The sequence below is a fragment of the Odocoileus virginianus genome, chromosome 16 (assembly GCF_023699985.2).
Source record: "Odocoileus virginianus isolate 20LAN1187 ecotype Illinois chromosome 16, Ovbor_1.2, whole genome shotgun sequence".
Lineage (NCBI taxonomy): Eukaryota > Metazoa > Chordata > Mammalia > Artiodactyla > Cervidae > Odocoileus > Odocoileus virginianus.
The window spans coordinates 12,414,204-12,433,556 of NC_069689.1; positions in this window are offsets into that span (position 1 = coordinate 12,414,204).

The following is a 19,353-nucleotide window of genomic DNA, read 5'->3' on the forward strand; positions in this document are numbered from 1 at the left end:
AAGAGTCCCTGGAATCTTCTACCAGCTGACCTTACATGGGGCCATCTCAGTACCTTAATTTTTAAATCACCCATTGCTGACCATCTCAAAGACTATTTCCCAGCTTCCCTTGAGCTAAGTGAGTCATCTATGGCCGAATGGGATATGAACAGCAGTGTCCTGTGGGACTTCCAGAATTCATCTTAAAAAATCAGGAGCATGCCCATCTTGGATCCTTCTTGTGTCTGGCTGTCTGGAACATGGGTGTGATGGCTGGAGTGCTAGCAGCCATCTTAGATCACAAGGGTCACGTTTTAGTGGTGGTGGAGCAGCGTGCTAGAGAGAACTGAGGTTCTTGATGGCCTTGTGTCCTTCATGTCAGTTCTGTATTTCCTACTTCTGGGTTTCTTTAATGTGAGAGAGAAAGTTCTCTTGTGTTTGAGTCACTGTTATTTTGAGTCTCAGTCACATGTGGTTGAACATGATCCTTACTGATGCACCAGGCAAGCTTGATTTCTAAACAGAGAGGAACTCTTGAGGGTATTTGTGGACCTCACATGTTCACTTCTCTGTGGCAGCGATAGAGCCTCTCTTCTGTAAGGGGACACACAGATCCTTGTGTACCTTGCTTAAGAACAAGAGACAATAGTGACAATCTGTTAATCCCATCTGCTTCCCCGTAAGAGGGGATAGTGGTTACATGATGATGATGGAAATTCTTAGGCTAGGTAGAGGGGATTTTCCCTGAGTGTCCCATAACAGGGATGTCCCATAACAAAGGGGAGGGGACACAAAGAAGAGGCACTCATGGAGCCAATCACAAGGGATTTATTTATCTAGCACTGTCACAGTTTGTAACTTTCAAAGCCCCTTTCATTCATTACAACCCTGTTACCTCCTGCTCCTCTTTCTCCTACTAAGTACTCCCAGTGACCACATTACCATCCTCACTTCCCAGATGAAAAACTTTTGGCTAAAAGATTTGTGCATGGTTAAGCAGGTCTGGCTCCATTTGTTCTATTTTTTCTTAGAGGAGGAAGAACAATATAGCAACCACCTATGCTAGACTTTCCAGTTAAGTTCCTAGCTCATTCAGTGTTTTTTTTTTTCTCCCAAAGAATCAGTTCAGTTCAGTTAAATGCCTCAGTCATGTCCGACTCTTTGCGACACCATGGACTGCAGCACACCAAGTTTCCCTGTCCATCACCAGCTCCCGAAGCTTGCTCAAACTCATGTCCATCTAGATGGTGTTGCCATCCAGCCATCTCATCCTCTCTTGTCCACTTCTCCTGCATTCAGTCTTCCCAGTGTCAGGGTATTTTCCAATGAGTCAGTTCTTCACATCAGGTAGCCAGAGTATTGGATCTTCAGCATCAGTCCTTCCAATGAATATTCAGGACTGATTTCCTTTAGGATTGACTGGTTTGATCTTGCAGTCCAAGGGACTCTTAAGAGTCTTCTCCAACACCACAGTTCAAAAGCATCAGTTCTTCAGTGATCAACTTTCTTTATGGTCCAACTGTCACATCCATACATGACTATTGGAAAAACCACAGCTTTGACTAGATGGACCTTTGTTGGCAAAATAATGTCTCTGCTTTTTAATATGCTGTCTGGGTTGGTCATAGCTTTTCTTCCAAGGAGCAAGCATCTTTTAATTTCATGGCTGCAGTCACCATCTGCAGTGATTTTGGAGCCCAAGAAAATAAAGTCTGTCACTGTTTCCATTGTTTCTCCATCTATTTGCCATGAGGTGATGGGACCAGATGCTGTGATCTTAGTTTTTTGAATGTTGAGTTTTAAGCCAACTTTTTCTTTAGTTCTTCTTCGCTTTCTGCCGTAAGGGTGGTGTCATCTGTTTATCTCAGGTTAATGATATTTCTCCTGGCAATCTAGATTCCAGTTTGTGCTTCACCCAGCCTGGCAATTCACATGATGTACCCTGCTTATAAGTTAAATAAGCAGGGTGACAATATACAGCCTTGACATACTCCTTTCCCAATTTAGAACCAGTCCATTGTTCCATGTACGGATCTAACTGTTGCTTCTTGACCTGCGTACAGATTTCTCACGAGGCAGGTCAGGCGGTCTGGTATTCCCATCTCTTGAAGAATTTCTTCATCTCTTGAAGGAGAAAGGGATTTTCTGTTAATAAAAAATGCATTCAGAAGCAGAGTCATTTATTAATTCTCTTCCAAATAGCTGGAAAAATTCAACCAAACACTTCCTATGCTTTTTAATCTGTGGATCTTGTTCTCAGTTCAAGTGGGTATGTGTCATTATCTTTCTCTCCCTTTTTTGTGGCCATGCTGCATGCTTGTGGGGTCCCTGATGCCCAACCAGGGACTGAACCCAGACCCTATCAGTCAAAGCCCAGAATCCTAAGCACTAGGCCACCAGGTAACTCACCGTACCTCATAGAGGGGAGAGAAGATCAGAAAGACCCACACCAGAGTATCAACAGCCTTATCTACGTTGGGTGTGGTTATAGGCAATCAGTTATTTTTCTCTGTGTTTCCCAAGTTTTCTTCACTGAGCAGAGAGGTATTAAAAAATAGCTTAACCATAAAGGAAGAACAAATAAGCTTGTTTTTTATTTCTCCTCTGAATACTACACACTAGGAGAAAATAAAGCTTTTCTTCAGGCTTGTCAAGGCTTATTATATTGCTCTTGATTTTGGCAAATATAGACATATAAGCTTGAGGGCTTCCCTGGAGGCTCAGTGGTAAAGAATCCATGTACTGATGCAGGAGACACAGGTTTGATCCCTGATCTGGGAAGATCCTCCATGCTGTGGAGCAATGAAGCCCGTGCACCACGGCTACTGAGTCTGTGCCCTAGAGCCTGTGCTCCACGACAAGAAAGCCGCCGCAATGAGAAGCCCGCACATCGCAACCAGCAAGTAGCCTCTGCCCTTCATAACTGGGGAAAGCCCACGAGCAGCCATGAAGACCCAATATGGCCAAAATAAATTCACAAATGAAACTATAAAACACATCAGCTTGCGTGTGCATTTGCTTATCAGAAAGGAGATCACTCATAGAGCTGCAAGTTTGTACCAAAATATGTTCAGTGAGAAAAAGCCACGGTAGAAGGGTTTTTCACGTTTGTGTGAGAGGAAGATCCACACGCCTGTAAGGTCTGCGCGGGGCTGGGCCTCTGATGGGGAGGGAGCCGGGGTTCCACGGGGTTGACCTCCAGTGAGTGTTCAGGTCTTTCGGAGCTATGCGGCAGGCATTTTTAAGAATGGTATAATTTAAGGTATAATCAACATACTATAATTGCACGTATTTCAGACATAAAATTTCACGCGTTTTGGCATGGTGTGCACCTGTGCAGCCATCATCCCCCCTGAGACTGTGAGCAAATCATCACACCTAAACATTTCCCCCATCATCCCTCCCTCCTCCTCCTCCAGGGGGAGAGGTAAAAGCGAGCAATTCCTTATATAGACAGCAGGAAGTGGAGGAAAAAGATAACAAGGAAACTAAAAAGCAGAAAGCAGAAAATAAGACAACAGAAAGAAGGCTGGAAACGAGTTAAACAATTTAAAAGAGGTCGAAACTATCAGAATAGTAATATTAATGAAGTGTCTACTGTAAAAACTTTTGGCCGTGCCGTGTGGCTTGCGGGATCTCACTTCCCTGCCCAGGGATTGAACCCTGGCCCTGACAGTGAGAGTGTGGAGTCCTAACCTCTGTACTGCTGAGAACTCCCAAGTGTCTACCATTTTACACACAAAAAAACAATTTACCTTATTTTCTAGCATCTGTGGGATATTGACCAGAGTGGAGGATATGCTAGGTCATAAAAATCCTACTGTGTTCCCTAAAATGTAAATTTCATAAGTCCCATTTTCCCATCATTGCAAAATTAAACCATAAATAACTAATTTTTTAAAAGTCTTTTTAATAACAATGGGAACATAGAGGGACAAAATACATTTACAGACTACTTTGAAACTAATGAAAATAAAAACTCTCTACCTGATAGGAATAGAGCTATTCTCCCAGGCAGACCCATAGTTATTAAATGAATTATTTATCCAGAAAGAGAGTTAAAATATGTATGATTTAAGTGTTCAATTCAATAAATCAGGAAAGAAGGGAAAAGCAACCCCAATAAAATAAAAAGGGGCTTCCCCAGTGGCTCAGATGGTAAAGAATCTGCCTGCAAAGCAGGAGACCTGTGTCCAATCTCTGGGTCGGGAAGATCCCCTGGAGGAGGGAATAGCTACCCACTGTGGTGGTAAAATAAAAAAAGATGAAGCCAAACTTAATGTAGTGAAAAATGGAGCTGACATATAAACATGAGTCAATTTGAAAAAATAACCTTTAGTAATCTAGTGACTGTAATTAAATAAAAAGATACGAAATACAAACAATATGATAAAAAGGATATAACTTCAGAAGGGTAGTTTACAATAAGAATAATATATATAATTATGCAAATACTTTGCAAATCTCAAAGAAAATAGGCAATTATCTGGAACATGGTAGATTACCAACACTTGTGAATGTATAAAAACTTCAAAAATGTAAATAATGATAAAATATTTTATAAATGATTGAACATTTTATAAAACTACTTTTTAAAATTAATTTTTTTGCCCAATTATTTTTATTAGTTGGAGGTTAATTACTTTACAATATTGTAGTGGTTTTTGCCATATATTGACATGAATCAAACATGGATTTACATGTGTTCCCCATCCTGATCCCCCTTCCCACCTCCCTCCCCATCCCATCCCTCTGGGTCATCCCAGTGTACCAGCCCTGAGCACTTGTCTCATGCATCCAGCCTGGACTGGCGATCTGTTTCACACTTGATGATATACATGTTTTGATGCTGTTCTCTCAGATCATCCCACCCTCGCCTTCTCCCATAGAGTCCAAAATTCTGTCCTAGACCTCTGTGTCTCTTTTTCTGTCTTGCATATAGGGTTATTGTTACCATCTTTCTAAATTCCATATATATGCATTAGTATACTGTATTGGTGTTTTTCTTTCTGGCTTACTTCACTCTGTATAATGGGCTCCAGTTTCATCCACTTCATTAGAACTGATTCAAATGAATTCTTTTTAATGGCTGAGTAATATTCCATGGTGTATATGTACCACAGCTTTCTTATCTATTCGTCTGCTGATGGGCACTTTTAAAAGACGGTTGTGGGGTCAAGTAGTAATAGTTTTGTATGTAGTTGTTTAGGATATTTAAGGAAGAGATGTATAGCTCTTCCAAAGCATAGAAAAGACCAAAATTTACCCAAATACTATTACAAAGTTAAAGTAATCTTGTCACCAAGATTACACAGTCTCCCTTGTGAATGCAGATGTTAAAAATCTAAGTAAAATCCTCACAAGTCAAATTCAATAACATGTTAATTATTCATCCAAGTCCAGTAGACCTTGTCCCAGGAATGTAAAAATGTCTTAATGTTAAGGAAAATCTATTAGTATAAGAAATCATATCACAGATCTATATTGTTATATCTCAATAGTGGTTCAGTGGCAAAGACTCCGCCTGCCAATGCAGGAGTCATGGGCTCTACCCCTGGGTCAGGAAGATCCCCTGGAGGAGGGCATGGCAGTCTGCTCCAGTATTCTTGCCTGGAGAATCGCCATGGACAGAGGAGCCTGTCAGGCTCCTCTCCATGGGGTCACAGAAGGGTTGGACACACCTAACAACAGATATCTAAAAGGCCTTTGGCTCAAATGAACAGTTATTCCTTTTCTTCAATAATATTATTTAATGTGAAATCGTTTTTGCTATGTGCTACCAAGTTGCTAAGGACTTAATATTGTTTTGTTGTTCAGTCGCTCAGTTGTGTCCGACTCTTTGCGACCCCATGGACAGCAGTACGTCAGACTTCCTTGTCCTTCACTGTCTCCTGGAGTTTGCTCAGACTCACGTCCATTGAGTCAATGATGCCATCCAACCATCTCATCCTCTGTCACGCCCGTCTCCTCCTGCCTTCAATCTTTCCCCATCAGGGTCTTTTCCAATCAATTGGCTCTTCACATCAGGTGGCCAAAGTATTAGAGCTTCAACTTCAGCATCAGTCCTTCCAGTGAATATTCAGGGTTGATTCCCTTTAGGATTGACTGATTTGATCTCCTTGCAGTTTAAGGGACTCTCAAGAGTCTTCTCCAGCACCATAGTTTGAAAGCATCAATTCTTTGGCGTTCAGCCTTTTTTATGGTCCAACTCTCACATCCCAACATGACTACTGGAAAAACCACAGTTTTGACTATATGGACCTTTGCTGGCAAAGTGATGTCTCTGCTTCCTTAGGTTCTGCTTTCTAGAACCTAACGCTGTCTAGGTTCACCATAGGTTTATGTTAAATATCCATAGCAGCTCCCTGACATGGGTCCACTCCTCTGCATAAGACTGATTCCTCCATCATGCATCAAAACTTATCTCCTCCCTTCTCAGGGACCTAATACAATCAATTAATTGGCCCCTCCCCACATCTGGTTCCTTCCCAGTAATACTTAAATGAGCTCAAAATCTTTACCCAACAAACAAACAAAACCCTCCCTTGACTCTGCATGGCCCTCCAGTGAAGACTTCTGTAAGAATTGCTCTGTTCACTCTCTTTTCTCACGCCCCACCCTCAGCCCTCTCCAGATTGGCTTCTGCCTTTTCCAGTCTCCCCAGGCAACCTGCACACTGCCCAGCCTACTGGTCCGTTGGCAATCACATCACATGTGAAATGATGCTTAGAGGATGAAATGCCATCCTGTGAGGGTGACCCGCAAAGGAGCATGTGTGAGTCAGGGTGAGGGTTGAGCTCTGCTAACCAAGGTGCCCCCACAAACCCAGTGGCTTCGTGAAGATGGGAGGGGTCCCACTTCCACTGGCCCTGGGCGAGCAGGCTCCTTTGGTGGGTGGCTCTGTTCCTGGGGATGACTCAGGGATACAGGTCCACCCTTCCATCCTATTTTTTTAAATTTATTTATTTATTTCAGTTGGAGGATAATTACAATATTGTGATTTGCCATACATCAACATGAATTGGCCATAGGTATACATGTGTCCCCCCCCATCATCCTGAACCCGCCTCCCCATCCTATTTGTCATTGAGGAAAGTCATCATCCTTCCTGCACAGATGTTTTTCCACTTTAAAAGCATGGGCCTTTTACAGAGCACAGGACCCCCGTGAGCTATTTATTATTATCCCAGTTTTGGAGGTGACGTGACTGAAGATCGGAGGCCCTCGTCAAGCAGACAAGAATCCCACAATCAGAAAGGCGTGGTACTAGGACCAAAACGCAGGTCCCGCCCGCTGGCCCCTGAGTCCACTGCTTCTGACGGGCGGTCACCTTTCACAGATGTCCAGCCCTGCCTGCCTTGACCCCGTCGCCAGGGGAAGCCTGCCAGCAGGTGCTTTCTTTAGACTGGAAGCTCAGAAAGTCCTCAGGGTTTCTGGAACTCTCTTCTCTCCTGCTCTGGAGTTCTTCCAGTGGGCCTGCCAGCCCCCTCCCATATGCGTTCGGGGTTCTGCCAAGAGCCTTTCAAATGTTCCCCAAGAAAAGGCCAGACCCGCTCCTTGGGCTCCGCGGCTGGCCAGACACCACCCTCTTCGGTGCCGCATGGAAATAAAACACGGAGGTGACGAGCCGCTTGGAGGAGTTGAAATGTCAGCGCGACACCCTGAGATCTCCTCCGAGCACGTAACTCGGAGATGGTAAAGGTTGCCCAGAATGCAAACTGTTAGCTAGGAGCCGAGGGAAGTTCCTCCTCTGGGTTCTTGGAGCCAGGAGCTCCAGAAGAAACGCTGTGCTTGCCAGGAGCCCACCCCACGCCCAGGCAAGCTGGCGATGAGTGCCAGCGCCCCTGCGCCCGCTCAGGGCTCCTGCCCCGCACCGCTCATAGCTTCTGTGTGTTTTTCCCGAAGCCTCCGGAGTCCCCTTCCTGACAGCCCCTCCCAAACCCCCACCCCAGCTCAGCTCTGCCGGGGCAGCCCCCCACCCCAGGCAGGCCTTCATCTTCTAGACTGCATCCTTCATTTCCACCCCCTGGGGCCTTGGCACGTAGGAGGGAGCCCTCTGTCTGTGTCCAGTGAACAAACGGCGCTTCCTGGAGACCAGTCTTTTGTATGTAGACTGAGGTCAAGCCTAGAAGTCCTTCCTATCGCCGGGCTGGCCGCCAAGAGGAGGGGTCACCTGTATCTGGACCCCCGAGGTGAGGACAGCGGGTGTGAAAAGGTGGCCAGCCTGGGGTGGGCGGCGTGTCTTTTCCACCACTGGGCTTCAGTTTCCTCGTTGGCAGGATGCCGCGGGTGAAGGCCGTCCAGCCGCTCCCCAGGCCTGGCTCCGGGCATCTGAATTCCTCCGTCTCCTCGAGGAAGTGGTCGCCCTGGCCAGACTCCTGGCCTTGACCTCTGCGTCTCCCCTCGCCCACCAGACCTCCACTCCGACCAGACCCCCCAGGGACCCCGCAGCCGGGGGAGGGAGCCCCGAAGCTGGAGCTCCATCCACCCCGCGGAACACCCGCCCCACGAACAGGTTCTCCTGGGTGCCCCGTGCGCTGTGTGCCTCTCAGGTGGCTGAGGAGGCACGTGGGGCTCGTGTCTTCATGTGCCATCCCGTGGATTCGCTCAGAGGCAGGTCAGACAACGAGGGGGAGTGTGCATACAAGCTCACAGGTGCATGCACATGGGTACGCGGCGTGTGTGTGTGGCCGGTGGACGCGCCTGTGGGTGGCGGAGGGTGGATGTGAGTGTTTGGCTGTGTGCGGGTTTGTGGATGTTGGTGCATTTGAGTGTTTACAGGCATTACTTGGGATGTCTGCATGCATGTTCACTCATGTGTGTGTGTATGTGAGACGTCCCACCTCAGACCTGTTCAGAAACAAGAGGACGCATTCTGGTGGCACGTGGGGGCCCCAGGGAGCAGACCCCCTGTCGCCACCACCACTCACCTTCTCTCTCTCTTTTCTTTTTCCATCCATTTTTAAGTATTGATCGTCACGTCTGAAAATGCTGGAACGGCAGCCATGGCTCGCTGAGCCAACGTGCCGTGTGAACTGTGAAAACCGTCTACCCCGTGTGGGAGGCGGAGACAGTTTCCTATTTTAATCCTCTCGGAGACTCCAAAGGTTAGTGGTTTCTGCAGATCACACGTAGGGTCACAGCACTAGCGCTCGGAGACTGCGGGCAGGAGGAGCCAGACCCTTCCCCGAGGGCGTGGTGGAATGTTCTCAATGTGCTTTTCCTCCAGCATCCAGACCTGGGAGCCCTAAGGGAGCTCAGAAACACCTGTAGTTCAAGCTTCCTGTTGACACTTGGTGGGGGTTGGGGGGGCAGTTGCTGTTCAGTGAGCAGGTATCACCTCCAAGGTCACATGGGAGCAGAAAGTGAAACCCAGGTGCGTCCAGCCCCCAGGAGGGCACAGGACAGATTCGGGCTGTGATTGAGAGGGGCGGACGATGGGGGGCAGACTCAGGAAGGGGGAAGGCAGTGGGAGCCATGGATGGTTTCTGAGCAGGTGAGGCCCTTGCTCTTTAGTACATTTTAAAGATCCCCATGGGGTGCAGCGTAGAGCAGGTCGGGAGGCGGCAGACCCCTGGGGTTCTGGGGCAACCTGCACAGCCGCTGGGGCGGTGCTGAGTGAATGAAGGAAGCACGGGTGCCGGACGGCAGGAAGGGCGTTCTGGGCAGAAGGAACCGCAGGAGCAAAGGCAGTGGGGGAAGAGGCGGACCTAGCAGTGCGTGGGGCGTCAGGTGTTCATGCATGATGGAGTTCTGCTGGTTGCTGGCGGCCTCTGGCTTTCCTTGGCTTATAGACACATCACTCTAATTTTTGCCTTCATCTGCACATGGCTTTGTCTGTGTGTGTGTGCATCTGTGTTCACATTTCCCATTATATAAGGACACAGTTATATTAGATGGGGCTTCCCTGGTGGCTCAGGGGTAAAGAATCTGCCTGCCAATGCAGGAGATGCAGGTTCGATCCCTGAGTCGGGAAGATCCCCTGGAGGAGGAAACGGCAACCCTCTCCAGTATTCTTGCCTGGGAAGTCCCATGAACACAGGAGCCTGGTGGGCTACATGGGGTCACACAGAGTCAGACACAACTGAAGCGACTGAGCATGCATGCACGCATGCTGGATTAAGGTCCACCTTCCTGACCTCATCTTAGCTTGGCCAACAGCAAAGACCTTATTCTGTGTGAGTCTCCCATGGGCGTCATGGTCTGGGGAGGGGTTCGGACAGGTCAGTGGCAGGTGCAAGGAGGTGGGGATCACTTGACACATGCTCAGGAGATGTGTGTCCTGAGAGGGTGGACACAGGGTCCTGAGCACGGGGTGTGGTGGGGAAGCAGGGCTACATGGAGCTGGAGCCCCCACGGCCCCTGGCCCGGCACACTGCCGGTGCTCTCTGCCTCTTAGCGATTGGGTGGGTGAATGAGAATGGATTAGAAGAAGGCCCAGCCCTGTCATGTCCTAGAAGCACTGAAGCCACTAGAAGAGGCAGGAAGGAATTTCTCACCCCAGGCTCCAGCTCCTTGGGTGTTGAAAGATCACATTCCTGGAATTCATCTCCTCTGTCTCCTGGGCCATCCCTTTATCAAGCACAAGAGCCCCCGAGCCAGGGAGATGCTGGCAGCATGTTAGGGCTTGATGGAGGGGTTAGCAGGGCTCCATGTGCAGCCCGGATTTCAGAGGCCAGCAAAGCCATCAGGATGTATGTGTGGTCTCAGCACAGACTCTCTCCAGCATCCAATTGTCTAAGAACTGGAGGCAAAGTCTGTTTGTTATTGATGTTGGTTTTTGGAGCCACAGGATTTTTTTTTTTTTGAGCCACAGGATTGATAATTACTGGCATGAGGACGTCCACTGTCCTCCGAAGGTAGAAGCGCCCATGTGGCCCAAAGCAGGGGCAGACGGACAGGGCTTTGCTGACTGCAGAGAAGCTGCCCTTGCTTTTTGAACTGGCTGGTCGAGTCTGGTGTCTTGGAAGTTTAGGGGGCAGGCATCCTGTGATGAGGCCCCAGAGTGCTTTTACGGTCTCTCCAGTTGGTTCAGGGACCAGAGTTGTCCTCTGTCAGCCACCCCGGCTGTCTGTACAATCCTGACAAGTCACAGTCCCTCTCTGAGCCTCAGTTTCCCCATCTGTTCGACATAGACTAAGATGTTAGGCATAGGTGATTTATTAGAAGTATCCCAGTTTGAAGTTTATTGGGTCTTTACAGCTTAAATGACTTTACTACTATGGTGGAGGGTCTGAAGACCTTCTAAGCTATTCTTATGGGGAACCTGATAATAATCTGTCATTTGGGGGAGAGATTTGGCAGCAGCAAAATGATGTGAACTTAGATTGTGGAGGGAGTTGGTGGCTGACCCACTAGATGCCCGTCTAGCGAGGATTCACTTGGTGTCCGTGTGGTACAGGCAGGGACGGTTGAGGATCAGAAGGTTCTCTATCACCAGTCATCTCTCGTCCTCTGCATCTCTGTGTCTATCCCTCTTTCTTCCGTCTTTCCCGCTAAGCACAATGCACAGAAAATGGCAAAATGTGGGCTCCTGCCAATGTCACAATCAACTAGCTCCTTTTGGCATTAACCAGACGGCCTTGGCCAACATCTGATCTTGGAAGACCAAACCACTCTTTCCAGTATTTTCACCGTTAAGTTGGCACCCCTGGAAGTCAGCATTTGTGAGCGTTTCTAGCATGTGGGGGACGTTTTCCAAGCACCATTAGCGAGCAAACCTTCTCTGTTTGTTGAACAAACGGATGTGTTTATTCTGGGGGCAGATTGAAGGCTGGATGAGCCTCTCTACCCTGCCTACCTTGACACCAGCCAGCTTATCTGCTTTACCCATAAAGGTCACAGGACTTTGGGTAGAAGAACCAACGTTAGATTGACAAGGTGATGAGGAAACAAGCTTGCAAGGGGAAGCAGATCATTTAAGATGGCGCAGAAACCTTGCGTGGAAGGTGGGGTGCAGCCTGGTTCTCCTCGCTCTCAAGGCAGACACTCTTATCTGTGATCAGGCTCCAGCCCACAAGCCTGTCTGAAGCGGTTCGAGGCAGGTAGGTCCGTCTCCCAAGCAGGAGCATCTTGCCAGCAGGGTGGCCCTGGCACCAGCATTCTGGCCTCAGGCTCTTCACACCCTGGGCTTAAGCATCTGACCTTCAGGTGCCCCTGGGGTCACATGAACACCCTGGGAGATGTGACCTGGAGCAGCTTGGGTCTTCATGAAACAGGAGCCACGGGCCCTGTGCTGTGGACATAGATGGTATTGCTCAGTAAACGTGCTCTGATCCAAGGGAGCGAAGAGAGACAGAGGGAGGGAGAGAGAGTTCTGTGAGGGGAAGGCGGAGGGTGGAAGTCCCACAGGGACCCTGCGCGCATAGTGTGGCCGCTCTCAGGGAGACTCACACAGAACCCAAGCCAGGGCGGGGAGCCCAGCCCCAAGCCTAGTCTCTCTGTTCATCTCCTAAACCTGAAGGAAGCGAGGGAATCAGAATAAAGGAGAAACAACAGTAGGGAAGTCAGATGAAGTTGTAGAAGTAGTGCCTGGGACACCGGTACACTAAGCAATTGTTTCAAGTACTTTGAAATTCACATTCAGCTGGGCCTGCTGTGTTCTTATTCACCAAGTCAGGCAAAGTACACCCCAAGGAGATGGGATGACGGCGCTGTCAGCACCCTCAAGGTGCCAGCTCTCTTTCCTAGCAGCGTCTTACATTGTCTTAGATTAGGGGAAAATGCCAAAGTGTGGTTCAGCGAGGCCTGATCTAAGGGTCCAAGTGAGGAGGTCCTTCAGTGCTGAGCCCCATGTGAGCTCTTGACAGTTGTGATGGTGGATTTTATGGGTTGCCAAAGACATTTGTTTAACGTTATTCTGGGCGTTCCTGTGAGGATGTTTTGGGGTGAGATGAACATTTAATAGCACAGACAGAGAAAACAAACTTACGGTTTTCAAAGGGAAAAGTCAGGGGCAGGGAGCTAAATTGGGAGTTTGAGATTGACATGTATATACACTACTATATTTAAAATGGACTTCCCTGTAGCTCAGATGGTAAAGAATCTGCCTGCAATGCACGAGACCCAGGCTCCATCCCTGGGTCGGGAAGATCCCCTTTAGAAGGAAATGGCAACCCACTCTAGTATTCTTGCCTGGAGAATCCCATGAACAGAGGACACTCGTGGGCTATAGTCCGTGGGGTGTCAAAGAGTTGGACACGACTGAGCGACTAACACTGCTACTTTATTTAAAATAGGTAAACAACAGGGACCTGCTGTATAGCACAAGGAACTTGGCTCAATATTTTTTAATAACCTAAATAGGAAAAGAATTTGAAAAAGAATAGATACATGTAATGCATAGCTGAGTCACTTTGCTGTACAATGGAAATGCACACAACACTGTAAATCAACGACACTCCAATGCACACTTAAAAAAAAGATAGAGACAGATCACTGGAAAGAAAAAAAAAGTAAAACAGATTGCTCTTCCTAAGGTGGGCCTCGCCAAATCAGTCGAAGGCCTGAATAGTGCAAAAGGCTGACCCTCCCCCAAGTAAAAGAAAACTCCTCCTGCCTGATTGCTTCTGAGCTAGGATGTTAGCTCCTTCTGCTTTTGAATTCCAACTGAAACGTCAGCTCTCCTTGACTCTCCAGCTTGTGGACTGCTGACTTGCCCACCTCCATAATCGTGACAAATGATGCATTGTAATAAACCTCTTTATATAAAGATGTATTCCTAATGGCTCTGCCTGGACAGACAAAGCAGACACCTGTCACCTGCCTGTGTGATGTCTGAGGGGTTCTCGGAGCTGCTTCGAGGAGGAAACAGATTGATTCTTCACCAGGGAGACATGCTCTTTGTTTCTTCTGAAGTTCACTGGAATGGCATAAATCTGCTTTTCAAAAGCAAGGGAAATGTCACCTTCCAGGAAGGAAGATGGGGAGGAGGCATTTATGAAGCATCTCCTCTGAACCAGGCTTCCTGTAGGCACCACATCATCCCATTTTCACCCTTGTGTGGACCCTGGGAACACAGGACTTGTTCATTGTGGTCCTTACTTTATGCCAGATTCTCATGACTGGCCCAGTGTGTTTTCATTAATATTTTAAGTCTGTAAATAATAAACCCCAAGGATTGGCCACCCAATATGAGAACCAGAACATTGTTTATAACTTGCTTCCACCCAGAGCCTCTGTTCCCCCTGCCTAGGGGACCACACTCCTGAATGTTGTGTTGAAAACCTAAAAAGAAGGTTAAATCATTTTTCACATGTGAGGATTAGAAAAGGTGTGTTGTTTAGTTTTACTTTTTCAAAAATCTTCATAAAAAAGCATCTTTGGATGAACTTCTCAGGATACCTGATGTGTCAGCTTGCACGCCCATTTCACAGATGGTCATGCAGAGTCACAGAACACGGGGTGGCAGAGATGCAGTCTGAACTGGAGCCTGTGTGGTCGATTCTGAGTCTGCACTATTTTCGATCTGGACAGCTGGAGCCCTGACGGACAGTCCGCTCCCGTGGGCAGGACTGGGGCTCGGCTTTGCTCAACACGGAATCATCAGGGTCCGGCACTTGCAGGGCCGTCAGTCAATACTCGGGTAAACAAATGGCACCCTTCTCTGTAAGTCTAGAGAAAGGGCGTCCTTAGGAGCACAGAGGGCAGGAGGCAGTCGCATAGACCTCATGGAAGCTCACGTTGAATTGCCCAATTCACCTGGTTTCCTCTAAAAAAGAAAAAAAAATGTTTCCCATTAATAAAATCCGGGAACACAGTCTGACGGTATTTCCCTGATTCAGCTCTACCTGCTGCAACAGGAAGTGAAGCCCCCCAAGAAGGTTCCTAGATGTTTCCAAGAGTGCCCCCCAGGTGCCTGCCATTCTCCTCCTCTCTGGTTCTGCCCCCTTGTCCAGGGGACCCTCAGACACGGCCTCGTGTGGCTGCCGGAGCCTGGGCCACCTGCACTGCTGGACCCCTGGGGCTGACTGTCTCTGCGACACCCCACGGCCTTGGGCAAGACTCTGGACATCTTGGGCACAGCCGCAGGTCCCCAGGGTGAGAGTGACAGGGACCCGCCATCCTGTGCTCACATGCATCTCTCCAGGGCCTGAGGTCCTCCCCAGGAGGCTTCTCTGTCCTTCAGAGGAGCCCTGGAACCAAGCCTGCAATCCTCCAGACTAATAATGGTAGCAATGACAGTCATAGTAACCAGCGCTCAGCCTCTGTGCTAAGCACTGCAAGTGTGAAAGTGAAACTGTTAATCACTCAGTCGTCACTTTGCAACTCCATGGACTGTAGCCCGCCTGTAGGCTCCCCTGTCCATAGAATTCTCCAGGCAAGAATACTGGAGTGGCCTGCCATTTCCTTCTCCAGGGGATCTTCCCGGCCCAGGGATCAAACCTGGGTCTCCTGCACTGCAGGCAGATTCTTTACCGTCTGAGCCCCCAGGCACGCCCAGTGCTATATATGCTAAGCACTGTATATACATTCTTTCATTTAATCTTCATTATTGTCTCCATTTTATGGGTGATGACCCTGAGCCTTAGAGAAGCTGGGTAACTCTCCCTGGGTCACACAGCTGAAACAGAGGAGCTTGGACTCAAATTATGGTCTTGGGGCTGCGTCCGTTGACCACTGCCTCCATAGCCCCAGGAGGAGTGCCCAGACTCACAGGAAAAGGCCCGGAGCAGGGACGGGCCAGTGGGCAGCCAGAATTACCTATGTCACCAGAGATGGCCCAGGATGGGGACTCAAGGAGTTTATGCCCAAACAGGGCCTGATGTCCGGGAAGACGGGTGGAGGTAGAAGAGGCTTGTTTTCTGTTGCCATTTGTGAAACACTTCTGTGAGCACTCACGTGTGTTCCTCCAGGAGTTCTAACCACACTCCAGAAGGCAGCACCCATTTCTTCCCCATTGTACAGATGGGGAAACTGAGGCTTGGAGAAGGGAAGTGATTGGCAGCCTAAAGGGGAAGAGTCAGGCTTCTCCAGCCCCCTGAGGCCCGGGACACCCCTAACAACCCAGGCAGCATGCTTGGCATGTGGATGAAGCCCATCTTTGCTTTCAGAGATGGGAAGAAAAGAAATGAACAGAGGGAAGGACCAGGGAGTCTGACGGTACTCAGGCGTAATGCTAGATTGAGGGCCCTGGGGGAGAGCCACCCCTGAGGCTGGGCAACAGGAGGGCTTCCTGGAGGAGGAGACGCTGGAATGGCGGAGGAGGGAAAAGGGCAGTCCAGGCTGGGCCTGGCCAGAGTCAGGGTGCAGGACGGGTGGGCTGGCAGGTGCATGCAGGGCCACAGAGGCACCGTGGAGGGAAGAGTGGGACCGGGCACACGGGCTCCTCAGCCCCTGCTGTGTTGGGCTGGTGTCCCCACTCTACGGATGAGAACACTGAGGCCCAGGTTCCGTGGGGACATAATAGGTCAACCCCAAGTCTCAACCCTGCTTTCTTCACTCCAGCAGGGTGGTTTTGGAGGCTGGGGTCAGGGTCAGGGCTGTAGCAGGTGGGAGTTCATGGGGCAAAAACACAGCCAGGTGTGGAGCCAAGAGTCGGTGCCAGTGCTGGGGGAGGAGGGGGGCTGGAGGAACTGTGGACAAAGGCAGGGCCGTCGGTCCCCCAGATGGGGCTGGCCTCCCAGGGCACGGCCAGGGCAAGGGTTCTTGGCTCAGGTCAGGTGGACCCTCTCTGGAACTTCCCACCAATGGTGGGTCAACTGCCGTGGGAGGGGTGCCTAGGAGGGGGATTTGCCCTGGGTAGCCTGGGAGGGAGAACCGCCCTGGGGAGGGGAGCCTCTTCACAGAGTCCCCAGGATCCAAACTTTGTCATCGGGCAGGAGGCTGCTTCCTAAAGCTTTGGAAGGAACAGAGAAACACGGAGTCCTGGGGTCGCTGCCAAACCCAAAGTTCGCTCCCAGGCGAATGCCGCGGAGGGGAGAAGCACTCGGCATATGGAAAACTCAGAGTCTTCCACGCTGCCTGCCGCCGGGAGCGGCAGCCGCCCCGCCACAGCCTGCCGTTCCGTTTCCTCTCTGTTCCCTCTGGGGCCTTCCAGGGACATGACTGGGGTCCCTCCAGCCTGGCTCTGCGTGGCCTCCAGCCGTGGGCCCCGGGTTCACCACAGTTCCTGCCCCCTGGGAGTTACAGCCTGTGTGGAGAGGCGCAGAGATGGGAGGTGGGGGAGGACGAACGTGGCCAGCAGGTAAAGGCACGGACTCTGCTTGGAGAGCTCAAGGAGGGCTTCCTGGAGGAAGCAGCAGATGACGTACATTGGAAATGGGCCAGAGTGGGAGGGGTGTTTCCACCTGGGCATGTATCTGAGATGTTGAAACACAATGAGATGGAGGTTCAGAGGTGTTAGGAGAGTTTTGCCCAGAGTTAACATGGGAAGCTATAGGTGAGTGAGGCCAAGATTTGAACCCAGGCGACCAGCCTGAGGCCTGGGTCTATGTCCAGGCACATGGAGTCACCTTGATTCCCAAAGAGACTTCCCAGGGTGACAGGGCGGCTGCCGGCAGAGGCGTGTCCTGCTCATGCTGGGGTGTGACCAGAGTGGAGGATCCTGCGAGGACTGAGGAAGGGGACCCCTCTGTTCTCGGGGGCTGGGCTGACGGAGGAGAGTGGACGGGTGGGAGGGGGAGACAGAGAACGGGGCTCCAGACACACATGCAGCGGGCCCGGGAGACTGTCAGTCTCCTTCCCTGAGGTGCTCAGCGTGCCTGGGGCACACGTGAGTGTGTAACCCAAGTGCGGCTGTGCGTGTGCACATGTCCACCAGCACACTGCGAACAGGCGGTGAGTGAGCGGGCGCGCGGAAGGCCAAGGTCCAGCAGACCAGCCCTGATGGCGCCCAGGTGTGTCCGAGGGCCCAGCTGCTCCCTGGACAGCTGGCCGTGTGCCCGGTTGGGGTGGCAGCTCGTGTCCTGCCGCGTGCTGACCACCCACGCGTGGGCAGCCGACCCTGGTGCTTTGGTGGCGTTGCTCTGTGGCTGCAGTATCCGCAGGACGAGGAGGGCCAGGTGTCTCTGGCCGTCTGTCCCTGGGGCCCCCCGGCCTGTCTGCTGAGCAGAGAGGGCAGGACAGGAACACTGGAGGAGGTTGGAGCGGGAGGGGGATCTGCATTCCTTCCAAGGGCACCCCCAGAGTGAGGGTCGGGGCTGAGGACAGACAAAGTGGAAAGAGACGCAGGGGGCAAATGGGTGGGTGGAGGTGAGAGCCCAGCCCAGGCGTGGCTCCCCCTCCACAAAGGCCCTGCCCAGCCGGCCCAGCGCCTCGCGGCCAGCAGCCTCGTGGCCAGTAGGTTGACTCTGGAAGGTCACCCTGGACCCCCAGCGTTAGGGAGGGGATCATCTCTGCAGGGCTCACATGACAGCATCTCAGACCACACCAGAAACTGGCCCAGGGGGTTCCTGGACCACTGAGGAGCCACCTGACCTCTGGGACTGACCTTTCCTGGCCCGTTTGTCCTGGTCCATCCCACCAAACTGGTGGGTCTTGTCCTCCTTGAGCCCCTCCAGGAGGGCCTTCCACCCACCCCTGTGTCCTGGGACCACCTGCTGGCTCTCGGCACAGGGTGTCTGGTCCCCTGAAGCTTGGGGTCCACATACCTCCCTCCAGCCAGGGACCATGTAGACCAGGATACCAGGAGGACCGTTTACCAGCTAAGGTGGTGCCCCCGTGTGGCAAGAGCCCAAACACAGTTTAGAGCGCCCTCTACCCACTCCCACCACTGACTTTATATGATTTCTTGCTGAGCTTTAAAGTGAGTGTGTGTATGGGGTGGGGTGGGGGAGGCGACTCACCTTAATTCCAATTGTGTTCATTTACTGAGATTTCTGTTCTATCACACTGCAGCAAAACCCTGCCAACTGACCTTGCGTAAAAGGCAGCTCATTTGTATGTGGTTTGGATCTATTTTAAAATCACATGCATGCTAAGTTGCTTCAGTAGTGTCTGACTCTTTGCTGTAGCCCCCCAGGCTTCTCTGTCCATGGGATTCTCCAGACAAGAATACTGGAGTGGGTTGCCATTTCCTTCTCCGGGGGATCTTCCCGACCCAGGGATTGAACCCATGTCTCTTACGTCTACCTGTAAAATCACAGCCCCCCAATTATTTATATTAAAGTAGTAAATTAACTTCCCAGGGGTTCCCCTCACCCCATGTCTGGCTTTATCCACAGAACTGGGGTAGTGAGATAGACAGGGCAGGTCCGTGTGCTCAGAGGGCTCACAGACCATCAGGGGACAGAAGTTCACAGACGCTCCATTTCTAAAGCCTTTGGGACGCTGATCCCCTTAACCCGCAGTCTAAGACAGTCACGTAGATATTAGGAGCCCCATTTTATAGATGCAGGGCCTGAGGTTCAGGGTTATGCAGTGAGGGAGGCCCTG